This window comes from Mobula hypostoma, chromosome 5 (genome assembly GCF_963921235.1).
Source record: "Mobula hypostoma chromosome 5, sMobHyp1.1, whole genome shotgun sequence".
Taxonomy (NCBI): domain Eukaryota; kingdom Metazoa; phylum Chordata; class Chondrichthyes; order Myliobatiformes; family Myliobatidae; genus Mobula; species Mobula hypostoma.
Window position 1 is genome coordinate 173,137,879 of NC_086101.1, and position 14,803 is coordinate 173,152,681.

At 40.0% G+C, this 14,803-nt stretch overlaps 1 protein-coding gene across 8 annotated transcripts in view; it reads right to left on the minus strand.

Annotated features, from left to right (window-relative positions):
* The window catches only part of tenm3 (teneurin transmembrane protein 3), a 2,629,382-nt gene that overhangs the window by 725,801 nt on the left and 1,888,778 nt on the right, over positions 1-14,803 (minus strand). For all 8 annotated transcript variants that reach the window (XM_063049436.1, XM_063049434.1, XM_063049437.1 and 5 more), the window contains one exon: positions 10,999-11,074. The gene's annotated coding sequence lies outside the window, so the exon portion shown is untranslated. The remainder of the gene's footprint in view (positions 1-10,998; positions 11,075-14,803) is intronic.

The following is a 14,803-nucleotide window of genomic DNA, read 5'->3' on the forward strand; positions in this document are numbered from 1 at the left end:
TGCAATTATTTTGTGTTTAAAAATTGTAATAAATTTGGAACAATTTGTAGAATTCTGTTTTCACTTTAACACAAAAGTGTCTATTCTTTTAATCAGTGTTAAAAAAGCCCAATTAAATCCACTGTGATTTTAATGTTATAAAACAATAAAACATGAAAACTTCCAAGGGGGAGGGAGAAGAATACTGTACATGCATTATGAATGTGTTTACTTATAATGACCATTTCCTGAATCTCTTTCTTCTCTTAACTGCTTGGGTGATCTCAGTGACAAGTGGACAGCTCCCCTGAGAAACACCTGCAGCCATCACAGCCTGTGGTGTTGGTGGGCTAATTTGAATGTCGGCTCTATCGTTTTTAGGCTTCCCGGCGCCTGTGCACTTTTTCACCACTAAGTGGTGCACCACTAGTGGTTCATTTACTGTCAGTCCCAGCGCTAGTTCCTGGTTTACCTGGCAATCCCCAGGCAGCAGTCATGTTACTCCATTTCATAAACATCTCTTCATTCCTACAGTGAAAGGAATACCCTGGAGTACAGATGTCATTTTCCTCCCACATTCCAAAAGACTTATGGGTTAGTACATTCAAGCCATACACACGAAATGCTGGAAGAACTCAGCAGGCCAGGCAGCATCTATGGAACAGAGTAACCAGTGAGCATTTTGGGCCAAGACCCTTCATCAGGATTTATGCAGGATTTCCAAGTGCTGCTTGGATTTCCAGCATCTGCAGATTTTCTCTTGTTTGGGGTTAGTAGGATAATTGGTCACATGGGTGTAATTGGGCTGAAAGAGTGTGTACTCTGCTGGATCATGAAGTAATTGAACAAACAAACACTCCAGCACACTGCTGAGGTGCTGCAATGACTTTCATTCAAATAAAATGTTAAAAAAAACTCACAGAATGTTCTATTTCTATTGACCATTTACTTCCTCAGGGAAAAGTAAGTGACTCCATTGCATTATTCCAAAAAGTGTTGAGAAATTTATCCCGTCCAATATTTATCCCTTAATCAGTGTCACCGGAGAAAAGTATTTGGCCATTTCTGTTTATGGGAATTTACTGTGCAATAAATTGCCTTCCGAGCATCCAATCAGACTGGCCGCCTTCTATGGGAAAGAAATGGAGGAAACACACTTTCTCACCTTCATCAGGCCCACTCTACTCCTTTCCACAAATGTTGCCTGACCTGCTGAGTTCTTTCAGCATTTTGTGTGTGTTAATCTGATATGCAGCATGTGCAGAATCTCCTGTGTTAAAGACTGTATTAGCAAGTCTCTTGCATGGAGAGATTTGGTAAAATTATTATTTTCCTTCGAAGAGGTGAGAATGTGACCTCTGAACTTAACTGTTCACACCTTGTGATATACTGTAATGGTATCTGTTAAGCATTCACTCCAGCTGGTCCTGATTGGCTCTACGGGATCCAGTGAAGTACATTTTTGCAGTATTCCCTAATGGTTGGTGTCCCAATTTCTGCTCAAGTGTCAGAGTTAAGATATCACAATTGTGACAGGAACTAGTATGGCTGAAACTATCTTCAAGACTCTAATGGGAAAAAGATGAGATTGGAATCAACAGCAGTACCTGTCTGTGTCCGCTGCTGAGACAAGGCAGGCAATGCATGTACTTCCCCCAATCCTGAACACGACTTGTAAAAACCTTTCAAACAATATCCCTTAGGCGTAGGTCCTCTAAAGAATATTGTAAATACAGACGTGTAGATTCTGCTCCCAGATATCATTAAACGCTGCCTATCTCTGTCATTGGAGTCATAATCTGGCAATGATGGGAACTGAATTTCAGATTATTAGACCAAAACTCTTGACCGCTGACGTTATTCCTTTATTAACGTGCCTTCTGAATGTCACTTACAGACTCCATTAAAATAGCACATAGAAAATTTGTTAACCCTGCAATATATATAATGGAGGGAGGAAATTAAAACTGCATCTGGTTAATAAAAAAGTGAATGTCGTGACAGCAAATCAGACAAGCATGGAGAATGTTTTCATCAACACACAGCATCCCTGCTGTGCACAGGGAAACGACTGCTAAGAAATGCAGGAAGCTTCATGCACCTACCCTGTACTTAAATCACTACCAACGTCACGAGCAACAGAGGAACAAGCTGCAGTTGCCAACTTAACAAGGAGTGATGACAGAGCGCCGTGCACTTTCTAGGGATTTGCTGCTTGTTGTTTGTAGCAGCAAAATTAAGCACTGGGCAGTATGGATGGCCTTGATGAAGATATTGGATCCCTGAAGCCAGACGCAGCAACTGTCTGTGATAAACTTGAACTTGCAGACAACGGGACAAAACAGAGGCCTTTCTCAAGTGAAATTAATGCAGATTTTAATTCTGACATATCAATGCCAGAGTATTTTGAAAAAGGAATGTTTCATATTTTATGTACTGCTAGCTGTACTCTGATCTATACTCGGTCTGCAGGAATATAAAGGAATGTGATAGTGTAGTGCCTGTTCACCATAGATGCCCTTGGGATACTTTGGAGGAGAGGGAGGAGGAACGATCGAGAAATCTTAGCTTCCAGCCATTTGCTCTGAGGTCTTGTTTGCTCTCCTGCAGGGCAGAGCATCAAACTGCTGGATTATGCACAGACAAGAGCTGAAGGCTGTGGCAGGCGATCGTTCTCTCGGAGTACTAAACCTAAAACAGAAATGAAGTATGTGGAACTGTCTGACTGCATCACTGACTCTTTGACCGGTATTTCCCACTGGAAAAGTGGAATTGCTAAAGTTGCCCTGAAGCATTTTTCCAGATCATACACATTCAATAGTTGTAAAGAACAATAGTTTGAGAACAAATTCTGCGCCTTAAAATGCAACTTTGTTACTTCTTCAAATTTGGACTTGGAATCACAGCATAGGGTCCTCCTGTTGCACATTATTGTTTAGATTTTACCCAGCAATGCACCATAACCTAGCAACTGACCAGCCACACCATGGTCTCTTCTCACTGCTGCCATCAGGTAGAAGGAACAAGAGCCTCAGGACTCGCACCACCAGGTTCAAGAACAGTTACTATCCTTCAACCATCAGGCTCCTGAACAAAAGGGAATAACTGCACTAAACTGTACATTTTTCAACGACTCTTTATCTCATGTTCTCCTTATTTATTGCTATTTGTTTATATTTGCATTTGCACAGTTTCTGGTCTTCTGCACTCCGGCTGATCCCGTTCATTGATCCTGTTATAGTTACTATTCTATAGACCTGCTGAGTATGCCCACAAGAAAATAAATCTCTGGTTTGTAATAATAAAATTTACTTTGTACCAGAAGACAGGTGAGTGGTATTGCAATCACTTGAGTCAAGAATAATGTTTTTCTAAGGAGTCGTCTACTGATTGGTCCTCGGGTAGCTGATCTGGGTTCCACGTATTCTGATGCAGTGTGGCCAAGAGTAAGTCGTGACCGTGGAGTGGTGGAAAAGCAGGGAGCGCAGTTTGAAATCTTACAAAGACATACCGTGTCACACATGAATGAAGTTGACCTTAAAGTATCCGGACACATGGATGCAGCCTAAGACAAATTGAGGGGCTAATTAACACAGAAAAAGAAGGCGACGAAGGAATGATTTTTTGGCATGACATTATTGAAAAGGCACATTGGGGTTGGGAGCAGGAAATAAAAGCAACAGACTGAAAGATATTCTTCTGCGGTCTAAAAAAGACTATTGCAAGTCAAAGTAGTGTATGATGACTGGGAAGCAGCAGGGAGTGTATCCACTCAGTGACAGACAGTGATCACAGCAAACTCACTTTATAATTATCCTACATATGGCAGCAAGTACTTTTTACATAACTTGTTTTCTGTGTCACCTTTCTGAGACACGCTTTTTAAGTCAGAATCTTTGAAGAGAAATCTAAAACAAGTACCTCAAATTGGAAGTCCCAATTGAAAGAAAATTCCACTTTCCTCAAATCCAGAGTTGGCCAGCACAGTGCAATAGCGAGCTCCACCACACGATGTCACTGAAAACATGCCTCTCAACTTCCTCTCTACAACCCTGGCAGCCATGTTACTTGGCCATTTGCTGCTGCTCATGAGTTTTTATTTACTGCTTGTAACTCACTTTATGTTCATTACCACTGACCTTTCGGTGGTCCCATATCCTAATTTCTTCCTTCCTGACTGCCTCCTTGTGCTTTTCCTGTACTGACCTTCCTGTCGTTGCTCCCAGTACCTCTCACCAGAATCCTGACTGTGCACACTATTTCATTATCTTTCAGTTCACCTTCTGCGAACCACACATGCTTGCATTTCTTCCCCATCTGTACCAGGCTGCAGTTCGTCACTATAATCTCCAAAAGAGCAACTTCTGAAAGAATCAGAGTCATAAGATATAGGAGCAGAGTTAGGCCATTTGGCACATCAAGTCTGCTCTGCCATTCCATCAAGGCTGATTTATTATCCCTCTCAACCGCATTCTCCTGCCTTTTCCTTGTAACCTTTGATGCCTTTAATAATCAAGAATTTTATCAACATCCACCTTAAATATACACACAATGGCCTGGTCTTCACAGTGAATGCCACAGGTTGACCACCCTCTGGCTAAAGAAGTTCCTCCTCATCTGTCCTTAAGGGACAACTTTGTTTATTCAGGTTTATTATCACTGACAAACGTTGTGAAATTTGCTTTTTGCAGCTGCAGAACAGTGTAATACATAAAATATACCATAAGATGCAATAGGAAATGTATATTAAAAAATTTAGTAGTGCAAAAAAGAGCAAAAATTGTGAGGAAGTGTTAAAAGGTTCATTGTCCATTCATAAATCCGATGGCAGAAGGGAAGAAACAGTTGCTAAAGCACTAAGTGTGTGTCTTCAGGCTCCTGTACCTCCTCCATGATTGTAGTAATGAGAAGAGGGCAAGTCCTGGGTGATGGGGTCCTTAATACAGATGCCACCTTCTTGAAGTTTTGTCTTCTGAAGACATTGTCCTCAGTGCTGGGGAGGCTAGTGTCCATGATGCAGTTGGCTGAGTTTGCAACTCTGCAGCCTTTTCTGTTCCAGCACAGTGGTCCCTCCATATCAGATAGTGATGCAAACAGTCATAATCTCTCCGCGTTACATCTGTAGAGCTTGAGTCTTTGGTAACATACCAAAAGTGCTCAGGATTCAACAAGTATTAAAGTAATCGCAAAGGCTTCCCAGACCATTTTACTTCAGATATGGGTTCCCAGACAAAGCAGGGAACAGGCTATAGATTGTAGGAGAGATGTTATTTCTTAGTTTTCCTGTAACGTTGGGACAACCACTATTACTTGAAATTGGAGGCAAAGGTTTAGTTAACAAAGTCTTCCCCGAAGCTAAGGATCTGAGAAGGATGTTCAATTTTTTTTTACCCAGAGGCCATGCTGTTTCCTTAACCTACTTTTCTCCGTCTTTTTCCCTTTCTCTGTCTTCGCTCAACACCCCTCCTAAAGAATAGTCTTCCTGTCACCTTTCTGCAGAGGACTTTGTGCTTCTGGAGTTAGCACCAGATTTAAAAAGCAACCAAGGCCTGTAGGGATTTTCTGTATAACTTGAGAATGTGCATCCGTTGCTTGTGGAGTTTATCACCAAATGTAAAAATCGAGTGAAGCTTGTCATGATTTTCCAGGCAGCTTGAAATCATTTGGGTTATTCGGCACTTGGCAAGGGCTAAGTAAAAAAAGTGAGGTTTAAGCAAAATGGCCATTGTTGGAGCCTCTGATTGAGAAGATTTGATTGATCTTACTGCTTCTGTCATGTTCTCAGTATTATTTAAGAGGAATAGATAGAGTGGACAGCCAGCGCCTCTTCCCCAGGGCACCACTGCTCAATACAAGAGGACATGGCTTTAAGGTAAGGGGTGGGAAGTTCAAGGGGGATATTAGAGGAAGGTTTTTTACTCAGAGAGTAGTTGGTGCGTGGAATGCACTGTCTGAGTCAGTGATGGAGGCAGATACACTAGTGAAGTTGAAGAGACTATTAGACAGGTATATTGAGGAATTGAAGGTGGGGGGTTATATGGGAGGCAGGGTTTAAGAGTCGGCACAACATTGTGGGCCGAAGGGCCTGTATTGTGCTGTACTATTCTATGTTCTATGTTCTATTCATTTACCATTTATTTATTATTATTGTTATTTTTTCTCAGTTGAAGCTGGTATAACCAGAGATATGGGCTTAGCCAAGCACACTCATTTCTCTATTGCTAGGAAATTTTGGACTATTCTAGTGGTGTTTAGTACTGTGGCTTTCTAAAGATTTACATAAATATTTGCTGGGTAGGCCTACAGGTTTAATGCTATTGTGTAAAGACTTTGGGATGATACCAGTTATAGATCTTACTATTGGGACAATGTATACCCTGTTCATGTTTCATAGTCTTTCAATTTCCTCTTTTAATCCAGAATATTTCGGCAATTTTTACACATTGATTTCTGTAAGCTAAGTTTGTTTGGAATGTCCTATCTGTAATAATAGATCAAAAGTAATATAATTTATAGGACTCTGTATGTACAACTGAATTAGGGTTGTATCTATAGTAAGGTATGGTAGCTTCTGTGTGTTTGTATTCTAAATTGCAAGACTTTGGTGAATGATGCTTGCCACTTGATTGTGCCTGTGTAAATACTCAGACTGACATAAACTGCTGCACGATCCTGTAATGTGTTGGATTGTTTCTGGTCTCTCTTGGCATTTTCTGCATTGATCACCTGGAATTTATTGGTCTTTTATTATGTATTTTTGATTTTTTTTGTGTTAACTACCTGGTCCTCTTTTCCTTCTGTTTCTAGAAAGAGGTCTCCAACTCTAAGCCAGGCCTTCAATCTTTCCGAGTCAACATCTAGCCTGCTCAGATTGTGGGAATGTCTTCCATGGAGGGTCATGCTCTTTCATTTGTTAACCTTTTCTTCTTTTGTGATAAGTTCTTCATTTTTCTGGGTCATGATTTCATTTAAGTTTAGTGGTGTGTACTTCTTATCAGAATTGCATATGCTCGTATGGAGTGCTGAATCCTGTTTTCATTGATGAAAATATATCCTCAGAAGTTTTATCTTACTGTTGCATAAATTTTTTATGACTGTTATTCCTCTTCTTCCTTCTATACTAGGTAGTTTTAATCTAAGTGTGTTTGAGTGTACATAGTGTTTTCTAAATTTTGTCATGTCAGTTCTTATTTTTCTTTGTAAATTTTCCATATCTGTCTTGGCCCAAGATATTATCCCAAAAGAATACGTTAATATGGGTATAGTGAAAGTGTTTATTGCCTTTGCTATATTTTTATCTTTGAGCTCCGTTTGGCAGATTTTCTTCAGCCTTGAAGTAAATTCTGTCGTATGTTTTCCCTTTATCACACTATGATCTATTTTCTTTCCTTGTTGATATGCCAGATACTTTAATGTTTCATGGTTGTATTGTATCCTACTGCTCTGTTTTATATTCCACTAGCTGTACTGCACCTTTCTTTATGTTTAATATTTTACTGTTACTAGTCCAAAGTCTGCTATTCTGCTTTTTAAATTAATTGCTTTAGTTTTACTGATGAAGGAGCATATAATTTCAGATAGTCCATATAGAGAAGGTGTGTCAAGGTATAACTTGTTTGGTTGTTTCTGATTTGATACCCTATTTTTGTCTGATTCAGTAAATTAGAGAGTGACTTTAAAGCTGGACATGACTATAGTGGGATTAGAGAGTGGCCCTGGAAAATGCCTCATTACTATTATTTTAATTTTTTTTTCTCAGCTCAAGCTGGTAAAAACTGAGGTACGGCCATAGCCAAGCACACTCATTTGTCAATTGTTCGGAACTTTCGGACTATTCTAGTGGTGCATAGTATTGTGGCTTTCTGGGGGTTTACATAAATACTGCTGTGTATGACTAATTAGTTAATGCTATTGAGTAGTGACTTTGGGATGATACTATTTGTAGATATTACAATTGAGACAATGCATACTGTGTTCATGTTCCAAAGTCTTTCAATTTCCTTGTTTAATTCAGCATATTTCTGTTTTTTCCCACTTAATGATTTCTGTATGTTATGTGTGTTTGGAATGGCTATGTCTATCAAGTTGTTCTTGTTTGTTTATCCTGTAAAATCATAGCCGGACAGTCATTATGGATTGTCGTTCCATACTATCATTGTTACCTATTTTTGTATTTGCACAGTTTGTTTTCTTTTGCATGTTGGTTGTCTTTCAATATTTATGTTCGTATAGTTCATTGATTTGTTAAATTTTCTTTGTTCTACTGTGAATCCCTGCAACAAAATGTGGGTAGCATACGGTGACATACAGTATATGTATGTTGATAATAAATTTACTTTGAGCTTAAAGCTTTAATTTTTTTGCCTCCTTGTGTTCCTTTCCTTGCCATCATCCACCAAAGGGTGAACTGGAGAAATAGTGGAAGCAATAAAGGGACTGCAGGGGCTGTGCTGTACAATAGATCAGGCACGAGATCAATGAGCTCTTTGCTATTCTTGTCCATGAACTGGTTGACAAGAAAAGGGCAGAGAGAGCCAAAAAAGAAGGAGGAAACAGGATCAGATGAAGCAAGTAGGATTGAAAGGCGTAAAGCAGAGATGGGTATTATCCGATCTAACATGATGTTCCCCTACAAGTCTACAAAAGAGTGACAGATAGGAATGGATAAAATTCAGAGTTGGCAGTCAAGGGGGCAGAAGTCCACCCTTCGCTGTCTGTACAGAATGGCAAAGAACAGAAATAGGAAGTGCTTGTGATGTCGGCTCCTAGATGACAAATGTACAAAGCTAGCTGATATCTTGGCGTGCGATGGTGGTAAATGTTGTCAGAAAGCCAGCGATGATGAAGTAATGGCATATGTGCACAGCTTGATATCATCAGTACCAGTGTCTGAACAGGGAGACGAACACATCAGAGAGAAGACATCTGAGGACACGGATACACCGACTCTCTGAGCAGCTGCACAAGATGGATGGCTGGAGTGAAAGCTGTCCAATCTTTGAGGAAACAGTAGCCTGTTAGAATTACAGATTTGGGGTCTCAGAGATCAAATATTCAGCTCTCATAGAGGTAGAACAATTGTAATTTCTTCCAGCTTGCATTAAAAAAAAATAGCTCCCGTGGGGTGTTCTGACACTGAGAAATGCTCGCATATCCCACATGGCTTATTGTTGGCCAAGACAAGAGCAGGATACGAGCAATCTAGTACTCATGTCTCATTTATCAGCAAGGGAACAGGTATGTGTCTAGTTAACATGAGAGCACAGAAGAAAGTTGCTTTCCTTCCGTAGGAATGCCAAAAGAGTGCTCAGCAGTCACGGGCTGTTATTCCAATTATCCAGGAGTCTGCTCTTTGACAAGTGCCAGCCAGAAATGATTCAATCAAGCATTGAAATTAGCATTGTGGAAAAAGATAATAAAACAGAAATTCTAAGCAATGTTGGCTCTCAAAAGCAACACTTATTTATGTTTGTAGAAGAAATGAAATACCTTCTTACGCTCCATCTAATCTATCCCTTTAATCCATATTAGCAATTGAATTGAAGCAATACAATCTATTTGTATATACCAGCCTGATTTACTTCATCATGTGGCTCTGGTGAAGTCAGAATGCACCGAACTTTAGAGCTAATGTATCCTTCTCTAGCTGAGGTTGGATCGGAACTTTCTACAATTGGAGTTCCTCCTCCAGTTTCATTGTCTGGAAACCGGTCATCAGTCACATGCCATCTAATCACACCAGGTCTTCCTTACCCTGCTGAAATGCAGCTCCATTCGGGTAGGTGAAACTGAATTTCAGAAGCACAGCCACAGTCAAATCAATGCAATCAACCAGGTGTATATTTCTAGGCAAAATGCCTTTATGCCTTCTTGAAATACAACTACATATGCAGTAACCACCTTGTTTATTTTGTGCTCCCATCCGCTAATATTAATTTTACACTATGTCTGCATCGATAAATTAGGAACAGAAAAAATTGCCGGTATATTCCTCAAGCTCTGCAGGATAATACTATCTTGCTGATCTTTTTAACCTCAATTCTATATTCTTATGTACAGTGTGATAACAATTCTTTCTTGCCTCTCAAGTACTTGTCTATCTTTATCTTAAAAATACACAAAGTCTCTGTTTCTGCTGCTCATTTAGGAACTTGGAAAGATTTATGATGCTCTTGGAGAAAGAAATCCACCTCTTTCTGCCACACACTGGGTGACCTTTAATTTTTAATCAGTGATCTCTGGTTTGAGATGCTTCTGTAGGAGGAAATGTCACCTCCACATCCACTAGTCAAGATCCTTCAAGATCTTGTGTTTCAATCAGGTTATTTCTCACTTTTCTAAATTCCAGGAGTTAAAAAAAACTCATCCAATGAGGAAATTGAATCATTCCAGCTCTCAGTCTAGTAATCTTCCTTTGAACTAGTTCCAATGCTTTCATATTCTTCCTTATTTACGGATATCTGCACTCTACAGGGTATTCCAAAATCTGTTTCACCAATGTCCTGTGTAACTAAAGTATAAGTCCTGTACTTTTGTTTTCCTATTCTCTTCCAAAAAACAATAATATTCTGTGCACTTTCTAATTACTTGCAGATTCATCTGCTTGTCAAGGCTCTGTAATCTATTTCCATTTAGAAATACAGTATATACTTCCTTTAAATTTCTGGCCAACAAACCCACATTTTTCTTCATTATAATCCATGTGCCATATCTTTGCCGCTCATGCAACTGGCCATCATCCCTCTTGATCTGCACACAGAGTTATAAACTTGCTCTTCCACCATTCCCTGTTCCCACTGAAACAATATGAAGTCTTCTAATATCAAGAAAATGCGAAGTTTTGAATGCAGAATTTCAAGGTCATGTTCAGTTTATTGTGATTCACCTACACACATTTATACAGCAAACCAAACAGTGTTCCTCCGGACCAAGACAGTACATATAATTCACACGCACACAACACATAAAGAATGTGAAAGAGCTCAAATTGCCTGAATTCAGCACCGACAATATTCCTACCTGTTTTCTGTCTGAAATTTCTGAATAAAAGTTATCTTCATTCTGCTGTTATCAACATTAGGAAAGCTGATAAAACCTGCAAAGCAAAGGAAAGGACATTAGCTGCTTGATCACTTCTCACCTCAAATACAGTATCCTCTATTCAAGTCACAAAACACCACAAAAGATGTTGAAATCCACAAGGCATATGGAACGGGTATTTTAAAAAGTAAAATCTTGCTTTGAACATGGCACACAATTCCAGCTATGCAGGACAGTAATATTTAGATTGCAATGCTTTATAAACATGACGTAATAACTCTTGTTTGGAATCTTCATGCTGTTTTCAGGAACAAGTTCTAAGTTCAAGGTATAAAGTAAATTTATAATCAAGGTACATCATGTATAAGCCTGAGATTCATTTTCATGCAGCTTTCACAGTACATCCAAGAAACACTGGAGAATCAATGAAAGACCGTGCCCAACAAGATAGACAAACAACCAATGTGCAAAAGACAACAAACTGTGGAAATACAAAAAGAAAAAGAGGAACTAATAATAATAAATAAATAAGCAATAAATATTGAGAACATGAGATGAAGAGTCCTTGAAAATGAGTCAGAAGGTTGTCGTAACAGATCAGTGATGAGGCAAGTGAAATTTAGTGAAGGTAACCCTTCTGTTTCAACAGCCTGTTGGCTGAGGGTAATAACTGTTTGTGAACCTCATGGTGTGCGTCCTGGGCTCCTGTACCACCTTCCTGATGGCAGCAGCAAGAAGAGAGCATGGCTGTGAAGCAACTAGCCAATACCACACATCTATTGAAGTTTCTCGACATGCCGAATCTCTGTAAATTTCGAAGGAAGTAGAGACGCTGCCATGCTTTCTTTCTAGTGGCACTTAAAAACCTGCCGGAACCAGGACAGGTTCTCTGAAGGGATAATGCCAAGGAATTTAAAGTTGCTGACTCTCACTACCAGGAGGCAACAAAGCTATCAAAATTGGATGTGGCATCTCTTGAGCTCAGCCAGCGATAAGACCAGAAGACAGAGGAGCAGAATTAGGCCATTCGGCCCATTGAGTCTGTTCCGCTATTCAATCACGGCTAAAGAAGTTTCTCCGTCTCACTGTTTTAAATGGATGCTCCTTTATCCTGAGGCTATGTCCTCTAGACTCTTCCACCATGGGAAACATCCTTTCCACATCTACTCTGATCTCCCAATGAGGACTGGCTCATAAACTTCCAGTTTCCTCCAATAATCATCTCCTTGGTCTTGCTGACAACTTTATTCACCATAACACGTAATACTTACCATAACACCATAATATTCACATTTACACGTACTAGTAATTTGCTGTGATGTGCTGGATGTGCAACAGAAACAACATTCAACAAGGAAAAAGAGTGAAGAATAATATACAAATGCAGTCAGAGATTAAGGGACAGGTATGGACTAAAATGTTCATAAATTCATAAATATCATCATGTATTTACAATGTGAACAGCATGATAAAAAGTGCTTATAATGCAGTACAGTAATGAGGGTAATGGACAGAGGGGAGTGGTGGGGGGCTAACTCAAATAGTTGATCAGATTAACTACTTCAGGGGAAGAAACTTTTAAGATGGGGTGAATTTTTTTGTTTTAATAGAAGGGAGCTTTTGGAAGAGGCAGTTTGCAGGTTGGATAGTGTCCGCATGATTTTTCCTTTCCGCTTCTCTGTCCTGGACATAGATAAGTCCTGCAGTGAACACTTCAAATATGTTGTTCCGAACAAGAGAGCAACATGCATGAATTACATCACAGAGCTTGTCTTACAAGCACCCTTGCTAGATTCCTTCAGGATGGAAGGCTGACCTGCTATGAAACTAGCACATTGCTAACAAAACTCCGATGAAAGGTTAGCAACCCTTTCTGCCTGACCTGCTGATTATTTCTATCATTTTCCATGTTTGTGGCAAAGGGGACTGCAAGCTCCAGTCTTTCACTCTTGTTGCTTGAAAGAAACAGTGCAACTGAAAAAAATCGTTCATGCAGTTGGGCAGAGAACAGTGTCAGCCACTAAGATAGAGCACTACAGGCACGTTACAGGCCCTTCGGCCCACAATTTTGTGCTGAGCTTTCAACCTACTTTAGATCAATCAAACACCTCCCTCCTACATAGCCTTCCATTTTTCTTTCATCCATGTGCCTATCTAAGAGTTTTTTAAGTGTGTTTGCCTCTACCACTGCTCTCCGTTCCACAAACTTACCACTGTGTAAAAAGCTCTGACACTCCCTCGATACCTTCCTCCAGTCACCTGAGAAGTGTACTCTCACACTAGCCATGCGAAAATCTCTCTGGCTGTCCACTCTATCCATGCCTCTTACCATCTTGTACACCTTTGTGAAGTTGCTTCTCATCCTCCTTCGCTCCAAAAAAAAAGTCATAGCTCGCTCAACCTATCTTCATAAGACTTTATCTCCAGATGGACCATTCCACTTTAAACTAAAAGTACACACTACAGTCCTCATGGATACTGCTGCGAAAAACTGGGTCTGAATTTTCCACAGATTAAGTAATTAGATTGTCATTCACATAACAGAATCAGAATCAGGTTTATTATCACCGGCATGTGTCATGAAATTTGTTAATCTGTTAATTTGATCCTGTCATTAGATTGTCATTCACATAACAGACATGCTGCGTCTGGGTGCATTACAACTGAAGAAGAAAAATAAAATCATTCCATTCCATCATTGGCAGGTGGCTGGCTTTGGGGTTTTAACAATCTCTTGCTGTGCAAGTCCTAACACTGTACCCTGTGGAGTTGGTCTGATTGAAAGGATTGGCCCTTATACTGAGAAATAAAGAGTTTGAGATACTGGAGCAATTCCTCAATCTCCCGAATTTCAGTGAAAAGACACAGAAGCCTTGCCATCCTTTATGTTGTTGCTTTTGACCAAATGTCACAGGGCACTCTCTATCTGCAGCACCCTTTTGGTATCCTGATCTCAGAGTATAGCCAGAGATTAATTTTGAAATACATGAATCCAAATGATTGCAGGCACGATTCCAGGCTCAGGATTTCTCGCTGATTTTCTAATAGGTAAGCTTAAGAATGAATGCCCTTCTTTACATTCATTATCATTTTGGCTATGAACTGACACATAAAAGCATGGACCTCAAGTATCAGGTGTCAGGTTAAACACCATCTCTCTCTGAATTGCAATGAACTCATGAAGCAGCTTGGCTCAGTGGCAGCATCCTGAAATAGATGTTTAAACCACAACGTGTCAGTGTTTTAAGCATATCATTTTGGCTTACAATTCAGTGCAAAACTGTGGATGTGTAAAACACAGCAGCAGGCAGGTCAAGGAGCAACACCTCATACTCCGACAGGGTAACCTTCAAACTCTGGTTCTTGATGAACCAGAACATCAATTTCTCTAACTTCTGGTAATTTCTTCCTCACCTCATCCCCATCTCTCTTTTTTCATTTCTTCATTCTGACCCCCCTCTTACTGCTTCTCTTCTTACCTGTGAATCACCTCCCAGTGGTGACCCTCCTCTTTCCCTTTTTTCCAAGGTTCACTGTCCTCTCCTATCAGATTCCTCCTTCTTCAGCTCTTGACCATTTCCACCTATCACCTCCTAGCTTCTTACTTCATCCACCCTCCTTTTTCCTGATCTAGTCTCACCCAACACCTGCCAGCCTGTATTTCTTCCCATCCCCTCACCTTCTTATTTTGGTTTCTTCCCCCTTCCTTTCCAGTCCTGATGAACGGTCTTGGCCCAAAACATCGACTGTTTATCCTTCTCCATAAATCCTGCATGATATGCTG